The sequence below is a fragment of the Lathyrus oleraceus genome, chromosome 2, assembly GCF_024323335.1.
Source record: "Lathyrus oleraceus cultivar Zhongwan6 chromosome 2, CAAS_Psat_ZW6_1.0, whole genome shotgun sequence".
In the NCBI taxonomy this organism is placed as follows: Eukaryota; Viridiplantae; Streptophyta; class Magnoliopsida; order Fabales; family Fabaceae; genus Lathyrus; species Lathyrus oleraceus.
Window position 1 is genome coordinate 54684699 of NC_066580.1, and position 13396 is coordinate 54698094.

The window sequence follows — 13396 nt, forward strand, 5'->3', positions numbered from 1 at the left end:
CATAGGGTCTTTGATGACGATTTTGCCCAGAATAGATCAATTCAAAAGGTTTGTCATGAGAAGGCCATCACTTCTTCATGATAGAACTTTGAGTTTGGTCCATGACTCTAGGGACCACTTATAGAACCCTCTTAACTTGGGATGACCGTATGTTATCAACCTGTCAAGGTCGTTACTAAGGTCCCTCCTAGACGAGACTTATCCTGAAGGATTACCATAGGAAGACTTGATTCTTTTCATGGTAAAACAAGGGTATAATCCATGACTCTAGGTTATCATCCTACAAAATGTTTATATCCTACAAGTGAGGGGATTGGGTAGTCTAAACTTAGAACTGACCTGTCATAAGAAGATCACTTTAGCTAGGTCATGCTTACATATTACCTTACCTATCCTTAAACCCATATATAGGTTTCATTACCTATCATTATCCCTATGTACGTCACTATCTTAAACCCGTAAGGGTTTCCTTTTATCCGTTACTATCATAATGTGACACTTGCATTGCATCTAAAAAAACACTTTTAGCATACCTTCAAAAAACAATATTTTTGCATACACATGCATTTGCATACATACATATACATTTGCATATCCTTTCTGCTTTCACCCTTATCTAACTATCATCCATCTATCAGACTTCCTAATACTCACATTCCTAACACTCACGAACAAACTCGAAGGACGTCTCAAGAAAATATAGAGGGACTCAATAAGAGCAAGTACCTTTGAAGAGAGAAGGTAACACTTTTCCATGCCAGCCACGGCCTACCTAGAGCCTCAAATACAACTCTGGATGATGACCTCCGTAACAAGGTCTGCAACAGTATCTACTTCAGCAACAACTTCTTGCGCTTCATCAATCACAACAAATGAAGCTTGAAAGGAAATTGGATCCTACACCAATGTCTCATGACTTACTCAGAAGTTCCATAATTAAGATACAATCCCTTGGTCTTTCTCTTCTTCCATATCCTCCCAGTTATAAAGAGAATGTCGGGTGTGAATACAAAGTCCAAGACCAGATCGACGACAAGTCATTGACTCTTGAAATAGGAGTCGCATTGGTTAACAGTCACCTCTTATCTTTATAAGTGGAAGAACATCAAAAAGCATCCCATAAAGATAGTGGATCAACAATAAAGTTCATCCCTGGGACCAAAAGGGTTTATCAGTTCTAGTTGTAATTTCTTTTTTTCTAAGTCTTTTTTGTATTAAAAGTTGTACTCTTTGGAAAATAATTTTATTAAAATGAGCATGCATGTTTTTGAAATCAATTCATTCATTTACACTTTCTTTCTTATGCCATCATGAAAATACAAAATAAAATTATTCAAACCTTTTATTCTTGCGTCTCACATATTAATAAACATATGAGGAGAATGATGTAATAAACAACCGAATTTATTGATGTATGCTTTAATAGTAAGACCGGGCTGACGATGAAAGGAATTGTTTCATTTCCTTAAACACTGGAGAAATAAGGAGATAATCCATAGTCAACCCCCTAAAGCCTGAAGTCGGCGTTCTTTATATAAAAGAAAACTTTAATCTTAACCAGGGGCAGGGTAGTTTTTCAATTAAGTTAATGATGCATTCTGATCTCAAGAGAATTATTCCATCTAATCACAAGGATAATAAGTTCAAGCACATCTTATTCCTCACATATATCATCTAACATTGAGGATGTTGAGAATGTGCAAAGCTTACATTAGCTAACATGACAGTCACAACTTTTGAAATCAAAAGCAAAATCACAAGAGTTGTTTAAAAAAAAATCCGCTAAGTCAAAAAAAAAACGGAAACAAGCAGAAATTTTTTGACTTAGGCAAAATTTAGGGCATTATTTTTTTAAAAAAAAGCCTGTTAAGTAAAAAACTAAAAAAGAGTTGACTTAGGCAAAAGTTAGGGCATCTCAATGGACCACAAATTCAAAAGAATCGGTCCATGCAAAAAATAGGGATTTAAAAGAAAAAAAACAAGCTTGTAAGTGAAAGTAGGTGACTGGCACCTCAAGAATCTCATACGTGCTTAAATCATTACATCTACCTCCATCATTATCTATCAAAATTCTCTTGCAGCCTAATTCATTTGTTGAATTAATTGAATTTAGGAATGGAGAACATCAAGGAGAATGGGTGGGATGAAATTAAAATTTGAGCCTTATATCTTTTGTTTCGTAAACCGTGAACCAGACCACGTTATAACATTTAAAAGTCTTAACTGAAGCTAGGTCCACTATGAAAGCATATTTGGCAAAATCGTTGTTATACTGACTCTGAATGTTTGTTACTAACCATCTTGTTCTATCACATCTTCATTCGTGCCAACCTCATGGCCATATATCATCTGTATACATAATATCCATTTTCCATAACAATTTTCAATTTCAAAAACTTGCATGAGCATGATGTTAGAATTAATTTTCAAAAGAACATTTTTCTCACAAATCAATACTTAGCACCAAGGAAATATCAACAATGGTCTGATCAGGGGCACACCACTTCGAGACATTCCTGACTAGGGGAAAGTCACCTAAGGATCCTTCCAATTAGGGGGAAATCCTTATGATCATAGGGGCACATCATCTGAAGATCCTACTAATTAGAGGCGAAACATTTCAATATTTGACACACCTATGTCAAATAACATTCATGAACCTCATGATTAGAGGCATACCTTTCAAGACTCTCACACTAGGGCATACCAACTCAAGAGTATAGTGAGGCAAATCGCTCCAAAAAGTCATCTAATCTGGGGCATACTTTTCAAAGAGTAAAATACTAGGGAAATTCATATAAAGGTCATATCACAACATTGTGGGATTCGAGTTCCTTCTCATGGCACTCCTCTAGACCCTAATAATCAGGGACATACTTTTCAAGATTCATATACTGGGGAAGTCCATATCAAATTCATACTACAACATGATGGGATCCAAGTTCCTTTTCAGGAAATACCCTCCAAAGCTTAATCAATCTGGGGCAAACCGCAGCAAGGCTTGATCAAAAGAAACCGCTCCAAAAAACAGTTTGTCGGGGCCATATCATTCCAAGGGTCTATTAGTCAAGAAATAATCTCTCCAAGGCTAATACTACGGTAGGACGTCTCAATTGCATGGTATGGTTAAACCGCTTCAAATTCATATTGAGGTGAGTTTCTTCAAATACCCAAGAGGTTGGGCCAACTATGGGATAATGCAGGGACAATCCCTCTTAATACTTTCAAGATGCACGTACAAGCTCTTCCATTATCAACAATCGTCATGTTTGAAACGAGTATCGGGAAGTCATGCTAGCGTAACACCCTACCACCTTTTGAAAAAATATCCTGGTTACAAGAACAACCTCTCTAAGCCTTAACAGTCTACGACCCACCATAAGGGCACTTGTGGAAACATTCAAATCATTGTCATGCATTAATCACGTCGCTACGCTCTAGCATCGAACCATGCATATCATCTCATTCATATAGCATGTTCCCATATCATGAATCTAACATCTACAAAATCCCAACCTTACTTGGCACCACACAAAAGCCCAATCTTACTTGGCACCTACATCCAAAAATCCCAACCTCATTTGGCATTCACCCCAAAATCCCAGATTTGATTGGCATCTCACAAAAGCCCAACCTTGCTTGGCACTCAATACCTACAAATGGCTCAATCTTCAGCAGCGAAGACCAAGACTAATACATTGCATGCATCAATCATCGCATTAATACATCCTTTCACGCATAGCATATCCATGAATGTGGAGCATTACACCATACAAACTTTAAACATGCATAACATAACATAGGTTGAGACTCAATACTTATCGTGAGAGTCTGGACCAATCCCCAGCTAAACCGGTGATAGATCTTTATCCAAGCTTTTCCCTAGCTCTTTTCTCAATTTACGCCCCAGTGGGTTGGTCTTAAGGATGATTCCCCAACGAGTATCCTTGGGACTCATTCTCCAAGCAGAAAATATTTAGCAACACTATCCCTGGTATGCCCTAATGGTATACAGTTCTTTCACTAGATCCTTGCAAGGATTTCTTAGGACTTTCCTCGACACTCACGCTCCTCAGGGAACCTCGCCTGGAAGCCTATTCCCCAATAGACAAACATCTTAAGTGACACCAGTCTTCCCCAGTAGGGACATCGAGTTCTTTTGTCAATATCCTTTTTATTCATGTTTTCTTTGAGAACTCCCCAACAGAAGTTCTATTACCATTGTCACTTTGGTTCTGACACCATTGTTTACTTCGGTTCTTACACTATTGTCATTCAGTCACTTCGGCTCTTACGCCGTTGTCATTCACTCACTTTGGGTTTTACGCCGTTGTCATCCAGTCACTTTGGTTCTTACATTATTTATCAATTCATTTGTACGGTTTCTTATACCGTTTGTCATTTTAGTTTACGGTTCTTCTACAAATGTTACTTATTTTAGTTCTTATACCACTATCACTCCTCTCGGTGTTTTACATCAATGGTAATTTATTTAGCATTGGTTCTTATACCGAGGATGATTTAATTCTCAATCCCCATCTATTCCGGTATAATTCCCAAGCAGGAATGCTTATTGGGCTTCCCCAATAAGTAACCATCTCCATAGAGCCTTTTCAATAAAGGATTTTCCCAACAAATTGACTCACTGTGAGTCGTCAGAGGAATCTACCCAATAATTGCTCATCCTGAACGATCATTATCAACTATTGAGCGGGTATTCACCTCTCACATCTCCAGCCTATTAACCTATCCCATACAAGGGATGTGTTCCATCAGATACACCAGGGTTTTATCAAAGGGTTACACCGGGGGTTTTCAAGGGGTTCCACCAAGGGTTTCATCAAAGAGTTTTTACCAAGAGTTCCATTAGGGGTTTCATCAGAAGTATAAAGTATTTTCATCAAGGGATTTTTTCAAAGGAGTTTCAGCAAATGGGTTCAATCAAGGGGTTTTCGTCAAAGCATTATCCACAAGGTTCCACCAAGGGTTCACCAGGGTTTTACCAAGAAGTTTAATCAAAGTGTTATTATCAATGGGTTTCATCAGGGATTTATCAGAGGGTTTCACCAGGATTTTCTATCAAAGGGTTCCACCAGAATTTTATCAAGGGATTTTATAAAAAGGGTTTTATCAAAAAGGTTTATCAGGAATTTCATCAAAAGATTCCATCAAGGGGTTCTTCCAGAATTTTACCAAGGGGTATCATCCAAAGTGATTGGAGTATCAGTAGAGTACTACACGATTCCCATGAAATGATCGGATGATCATGGGAATCGTATGCAAGATTCACCCATAAGGGTTAAAATTGATCAAAAAGGATTTCATCAAGAGGTTTCATCAAGGGTTTCATTAGGGATTTCATCATATTTTTATTAGAGGGGTTTCATTAGGGTTTTATCAAAGGGTTCCACCAGGGTTTCAGTGTGGGTTTCATCAAGGATTTTATCAGGGGTTTCATCAAAGGATTCTACCAAGGGGTTCTATCAGAAGTTTCATCAAGGGGTTCCACCAATGGGTTTCACCAGATTTCTATCAAGAGGTTTCATCAAGGGATTTCATCAAAAGGATATTATCATGGGTTTCATTTAGAGATTCTATCTGAAGTTCCATCAAGGGGTTCTACCAGAACTTTATCAAGGGGTTTCACCAGAGTATCACCAGAGAGGTCTCAACCAGAGTGATTTTGATATCACTAAAGTCCTACCTGACTCCATCGACATGATCAGATGATCATAGGAATCATAGGCAAGTGTCACTTGAAGAGGTTGAAACTGATCACCAAGGATTTAGTCAAGGGGTTCCATCAGGGATTCGTCAAAAGGGTTTCATCAAGGGTTCCATTAGAAGTTGTATAAGGGTTTCATCAAGAGTTTTGCTAGGGATTTTATTAAGAGTTTCATCAGGGGTTCTACCAGGGTTATCAAAAAGCGGCCGAAGGATCGTCCGAGTCCTACCCAATTTCTAAGATTATGGGAATCGTATGCAAGAAGATATCATAAGGGGTACATCAATGTGGGATGCCAACATAGCATCAAGGATTGGTCAATCCTTGCTCGGCTCCGGAGTCTATTAACCTCGCGATCAAAGTTAGAGTTCCTCTTTATATTTAACCATCTCCTCTTTGAGAAGATGAAGACTTGTCATCATCATCATCTTAGTTTGAAGCTGATTAAATAAGGACAGTTGTCGTACCCCTAATTTTGACCACTTTCTCAGCTAACTCAGAGTTTAGATTACTGACATGTCCAAGCCTCCTTACATGCTATCTGGTCAACCCAAAGACTTGAAAAGTTAAAGAGGGACCAATTTGACTTTTTTTCTCCCCTAAGGAGTTTGATCTTACATTAGGGTTTAATTGCTATTTTAGAAAAAATTTCAGGGTACAGTTTAACTTGTCAAGCTAATATATAATTGTATTAACTAATTAGAAAAACATATAGTTTGCAATCTATTTGAAAATACCTGTTAAAGTCATTTGGTCATTTTTTTAGTTAAGTAATTAGACTAGAAAAATTATTAATTATTATTGACTAGGATGATATTATAATTAGTGAACTAACTAAGTTTAAAATAGTTAAGATTGTTTCAAGGTTATTGAGATATTTAGATCGTTATCATATATGTTTTCCAAAGGTACTTTATTTCAAATTGAAATAGCATAATTGGTAGAAGAGCATGTGTAAGGAGTTGTGAATGTGAGAGGGCATGAGTTCGAATCTTATGTTTCTTACTTTTAGTATTATTTTTCCCTTTTATTTGTTTTACTTTATTTCTAACTTTTCAAATTTATTCTCAAAACTACAAAAAATCACAAAAATAGCATTTTTTATTATTTAATTATTAATTTTTGTATTTTTATTTAAAGCATATTTTAAAATATTATTTTTCCATTAAAATCATGGTTTTATGAATAAAATCTTAAAAAATCAAAATCTTTTATTATTATTAGGGAATTAGCTTATTTTTATTTGTTTAAAATATTTTTTTTATCTAAATTCACCAAGCCATGAATCCATCCAGATTCATTGACTTGGGCTTTAAGAAATTCAGAAAATGAGGTTAAATTAAAATATTCATAAACAGTTCAATTTCATTTAATTTTTTAAACCTAATTTTACCTGTAAATAGTACCCACTTTTCACATTTTTCATGATCCATAATTTACAAATCATACCCTAAAAAGTTATTGTTCTTCAAACTGAAGAACAATAACTAAACCTTAAACCTTCAACATCCATCTAAGAAAAAGGGGAAGAAGGAAACTTGTATCGAAAGAGAAGGGAGAAAAGCACAAATGAAAGGGAAAGACAGGAAGTAGGAAGCAACTTAAATTGGTCACGACACTCTAGGTTAGTAACCCTGACTACTTTTATAACTCGGAGTATTGTGGTTGTACTGTCTGATTTTTTTTATTTCGTTTGCATATCTGTTTTGTTTTTATTTTGATCTTTGCATGATCCATAATTATGCTTATTTGTCTGTTTCAACGATTTTGTTTTAAAATTTTTAGTTGTGATTTAACAAAAATCAAAGTAATATAAATGATTCAGAAAAATTAATTAATAAAAAAGAAAAATATGTTCTTCTTGATACTCCATATTCTCACAAATTTCATCCTCTATTAACCTTACAATAAAACTTTGAATATGCCAATAACTATAGAAATCGTGGAAATAAGATATCACAACAAGAAACCGCAAACTCCATTGTTTCATTGTAAATTTACAACTCAATAACATCTTATAGTAATCATATAACAAAAGCTTAAAACAAAAATTCTTAAAGCAACAGATGTTAACGGCAAACTGAATAAAAAAACACATAAATGTATTTTATTTAGTCATTTAATTTAATATTTACTAAAAATACTAAAAATACTAAAAATAATATAATTTGGGTATTTGGATTTTTGTTAGGGAATAATTCTAGAATAATTAAGCATATTGAAATTAGGAATTAGTTTTTATATGAGTTAATATAAATAATATATAAAATAGGGATAATTATGGGATAGAAATTAGGGATAAATAATTAGGGATAAGGGACATAACACTTGGGTTTATATAATTAGCCTTTTAATTTATTTTATTAAATAAATTAATTGCAAATAAATAATTTGGATAATTTTGGGGATAATATGTGATAAGGGTATGGGACAAAATCCTAGAATTTTAAAGGATAAAAATATATGGGATAACTATGGGATAATTTAGGGGATAACTTTGCGATAATTTTTGGGACAATAAATAGGGATAAATTTTAAGGGTTCTAGAGATAAATAATTAGGGATAAGGGACTTAACACTTGGATTTATATAATTAGCCTTTTAATTTATTTTGTTAAATAAACTAATTGAAAATAATTAATTTGGATAATTTTGGGATAATATGGGATAAGGTTATGGGACAAAACCCTAGGATTTTAAGGGATAAAAATTTATGGGATAATTATGGGTTAATTTAGGGATAACTTTGGGATAATTTTTGGGACAATAAATAGGGATACATTTTTAGGATTTTACGGATAAGGGATATAACCCTTGGGTTTACATAATTCCCTTTTAATTTATTTTTTTGAAATAAATTAAAAATTATATTTTTACAAATAATTAATTGGGATAAAATTCTATAACAATTTCAAGGGTAAAAACAAGGGATAAAAACAAGGGATAAAACAAGGGACAAAAACAAGGGATACATCAAGAGACAAATATATATATATATATATATATATATATATATATATATATATATATATATATATATATATATATATATATATATATATATATATATATATATATATATATATATATATATATATATATATATATATATATATATATATATATATATATATATATAATATCACTATGGGTTGACTTTCTTAAATTAAAATAGTTAGATTTTTTTTTATCAATCAAAAGGGGTATGTCATATAAATATATAATATTTATTTTTAATCAATAATGAGAATAATCATGGGATAAATGTCTAAGGAAATTTTAGGATTTAAGGGATAAAAAAAATTAGGGATAAAGGATATAATATTTGAGTTTATATAATTACCTTTTAATTTATTTTCTTAAATAAATTAATAATTATATTTGTGCAAATAATCAATTGGGATAAAATCAATCTAAACTCACCTCAAACTATAAGTCCTCTTCCGTAGTGCATAAAGACATTTTTCAAAATCAATTACTTCTCCGCCCCCGATGCGTGAGACCTTTCAAGGGATAAAAATAGTAAATCAACCAACATTTTTTAAGACGAACTACATGGCTCTGATCCTTCAATAAATTTGAGGGTACGTAGGCATAGAGTTGTAAGACTCTAGCGAGTATAATAATCAAAAACATTTCTGAGGGATCCCCTTATTAAAATAATAAAACATTTTTGTAAATGAATAAATAATTAAACAATTAATAAATATTAAAGCAAACATTCCTTAGAAACACATTAGCTCTAGAACTAAAGGAGGATCCCATATAGTACAATGGGGTTAAGGGGTGCCTAACACCTCCCCCTTCCTTAATTGACTCCCGAACCTTGCATCTTACCCTTAGTTAATAGGTTTTAGCATTATTTCCCTATTCCTTAGGAACGGATAAAGGATGGTATTTTTCCATCCGCGACACATCTAAATAGCAAAAGTAAGAATGTCTTGCTAGGCGTTCAAGCATTTGGTCTATGAACGGGAGCGGGAAATGGTCTTTCCTAGTTACTTTATTATGTTTTCTATAATCAATACACATACGCCAACCGCTTCTAAGCGTTAAGCTACTTGTTCTCCTTTTTTGCTTTGTACTACTGTGACACCTCCCTTTAGGTACCATATGTACATGGCTTACCCACTTACTATCAGAGATTTGGTATATTATTTCAGCCTCTAGTAGCTTCGACACTTCTCTTTTTACCACGTCACTCAGTATAGGATTTATCCTTCTTTGATGTTCTCTGGAGGGTTTAGAATCTTCCTCCAGTATAATCTGGTGCATACACACGGACAAACTTATCCCTTTGAGATCAGAAATGTTATATCCTAGAGTTGTGGCATATTTTCTTAAAACATCTAAAAGTTGATTTGTTTCATCACCATTTAAGGTGGCGCTTACTATGACAGGACGATTTAGTTCTTCATCCAAAAACTCGTATCTTAGATTTTTAGGTAGCTCCTTAAGCTCTATTGATGGTTTCTTAGGACATGGCATATGGTTTGGGGTGAGTGCTAAGCATTTATGAAGGTTGCCATCTATATAAGGGTCTTTAAATTAGTTGTCCTCCATTATGGGGGTCGAAGGTAATTTAATTGTTTCAACAGGGTCTTCTTGGTTTAACTTTCTTATGCATTCGTCGATGATGTCCATGACATAACATGAGTCGTCTATGGCTGGTGTTTTTAAGAATTTTGATAATATAAATTCTACTTTTTCATCACCTACCTCAAAAGTCATTTTTCCTCTCTTGACATCTATTATAGCCCCGACTGTTGATAAGAAGGGTCTACCTAGAAGGATATGGATTTCGTCATCTTCTTTAATGTCCACGACAACAAAATCTGTAGGAATATAGAGTTGGTCAATCCTAATTGGGATGTCTTCTAAAATTCCTATTGGATACTTAACATATCTATCGTCTAATTGAAGGGACATTGTAGTCGGTTGCATTTCTCCTAGGTTTAACCTATTACAAACGGCTAAAGGCATTAAGGTCACGCTGGCTTCTAAGTCCAGGAGTGCTTTATCGATAACATGATTTCCTAAAAACACAAGGTATAAAAAAACTTTTTGGGTCTTTCTCCTTTTTAGCGAGTTTATTTTCAGCAATAGAATTGCATTCTAAGGGTTTAGGATCATCAAGTCTTCGTTTGTTGGTTAGGATGTCCTTAAGGAACTTGGCGTAAGATGGTATTTGGGTGATCGCTTCGGTGAATGGAATCTCGACATGGAGTTTCTCAATCACTTTTACAAACTTCTTATATTGGTTGTCTAATTTGATTTGCTTAAGTCTTTGCGGAAGTGGGATTGGTGGTTTGCAATGAGGGGGTGGTACGTAAACTTTAGTATCTTTCTCTCTTTCCTTATCTTTAACTTCTTCCTCTTTTTGTTTCTCAGGTTCTACTGGTTCCTCTACTCGTTTCTCGAGTGTGGTCGAAACATTTTTCTTGGGGGGTTATGTTCTATTCAACCTAGGGTTTATGGATTCATCGTAAGTAGTTCCACTCCGTATGGCAATTGCGTTAGCATGCCCCTTGGGGTTAGGTTGAGTAGCTTGTTGTTGTGCCACTTAATATATCTGGATTTCAAGCATTTTGTTATGGGTAATTACAAAATCGAGTTTGGTGCCCAATTGTGTAATTAGTCCATTTATATGAATGTTTTGGTTCATGAATTCCTTATTTTGTTGATTCTGGGCTGTGATGAAGCTCTCCACACTTTTCTCAAAGTTTGACTTTGGGGAAGTAGCTTGCATTGGTTGGTTTGGTCTTTGGGTTTGGAAACCAGACAACCTTTGAGGTGTAGAATTCTGAGTGGGGTTATTATTCTTATAGGAAAAGTTTGGGTGATTCCTCCATCCAGGGTTATATGTGTTAGAATAGGGGTTACCTTAGGCGTAATTGACCTAATCTGAGTTTGTGTCAGTTAAAAGATTACATTCAGCTGTCGTGTGTCCTTGGGTTTAACATATCTCGCATCCGGGTTGGATTACGGTTGCGTTAGTTGTAGGGTTAATCGTTAAACTTTCTACTTTTGGAGCTATAGCGTCCATTTTGGCACTCATATGGTCAAGGAAACTGAATTCGTAAATACCTCATTTGGTCTCTTTCCTCTCTACCGATGCTCGTTCCGATCCCCATTAGTAATGGTTTTGTGCCATATCTTCAATGAGAGCGCAAGCTTCGGGGTATGGTTTGTTCATCAAAGGACCACCTGCGGCAGCGTGAATGGTCATTTTGGTATTGTAGATGAGTCCGTTATAAAAGGTATAAATTATAAGCCATTGCTCTAATCCATGGTGTGGACAGTCTCTTAGAAGTTCTTTGTATCTTTCCTAAGCATCAAAAAGTGATTCACCCTCTTGTTGCGTGAATCTGGTTATTTGGTTTCGTAGGACTGTGGTTTTACTTGATAGAAAGTATCTAGCAAGGAATACTTTCTTTAAGTCATTCCAAGTGGTTATAGAGTTTGCTGGAAGGGAATCTAGCCATGATCGGGCTCTATCTCTGAGGGAAAAGGGAAATAGTCTTAGACGTATCGCCTCAAGAGAAGCACCATTGGCTTTTAAGGTATCCTCTAATTGAATAGAGACTTTTAGGTGTTGGTTCGGGTTTTCCGTAGGAAGACCGGCAAACTGGTTCTGTTGCACTAATTATAACAGAGAGGGTTTTAGTTCAAAGTTATGAGCTGGTATGGCGGGGTTTACTATACTAGAGTAGGGCTCTTCGTTGGATGGTAGAGTGAAATCCTTAAGTGGTCTTTCATTTTGGTCTTCTGCCATTGCTCTTTTAAGTCTTCGGAGTAAAAGACGAGCTTGGGCGTATCTTTCGGGTTCCTCAATTAGATCAACTAGGTTTCCGGTACTGCGAGTTCTTCTCATTGACCGGAAAAATCGGATGCCTTAGTCTAGACGGTGTAACAACAGGGTACGAAATTTGACATAATTGGTCCACGGAAACGGCGCCAAAAACTTGATGGGTTGTAGCTGCAAGTATACGGAGTATGTCGAAGTAATATAAAAGATTATCGATCTCACAGAGACCAATGTCAATCTATCGATTACTATTGTTACTTTGTATATCTAAGGCTAATCGAAACAGAGTGAAATGCATACAGGAAATAAAAACAAAGATTGAATTCAGAGAAATAATACTGGAATATGATTCACTTCGATCTAACAGTACTGCTATTCTCTAGTAGTAACACTTATGGGGAAATATTTTCTTCTCGAAATAAAAGTTAATTAAATAGGAACCATCGTGTTAGCATAATCGGAACCGAGTTTTACTCTCTAATTTATCACATATGGTCGGTGCTTATTGCGTTAAAGTAGTAAACTCATTTTTTAAGGAAATAAACTCTTATCTCAATTGAAAAGTGATTTTGATTTGAAAGTTTGACTTAAAAGGGTTCCGGGCTTTCGCTCGGATAACCGGATCTTAAATCTATACACGCATCCGAAAATAGTGTTACAATCTCCTTCTAATAATATGAAAATTTCCTAATTAATTAATAAAGAGATTTCGCTATTTTTATCAATTAAAACTAACCAACTTTTATCTAAAGTGTCAGACGACTTTCGATCTTACCCGACGTAATCACGACTATTACGTAAATAGAAACGTGGTTTCATTTACGTAATGGCCAATAAATTTAAGTTCAGAAAAATTGTTTAAA

General features: G+C 34.8%; 1 non-coding gene across 1 annotated transcript; it reads left to right on the forward strand.

The window, feature by feature from the left end:
* Nucleotides 1-12009: 12009 nt before the first annotated feature.
* On the forward strand, nt 12010-12117 carry LOC127124572 (small nucleolar RNA R71). Its single transcript, XR_007804048.1, has one exon. It is a non-coding gene; the product is annotated as a small nucleolar RNA R71 (small nucleolar RNA).
* Nucleotides 12118-13396: the final 1279 nt, after the last annotated feature.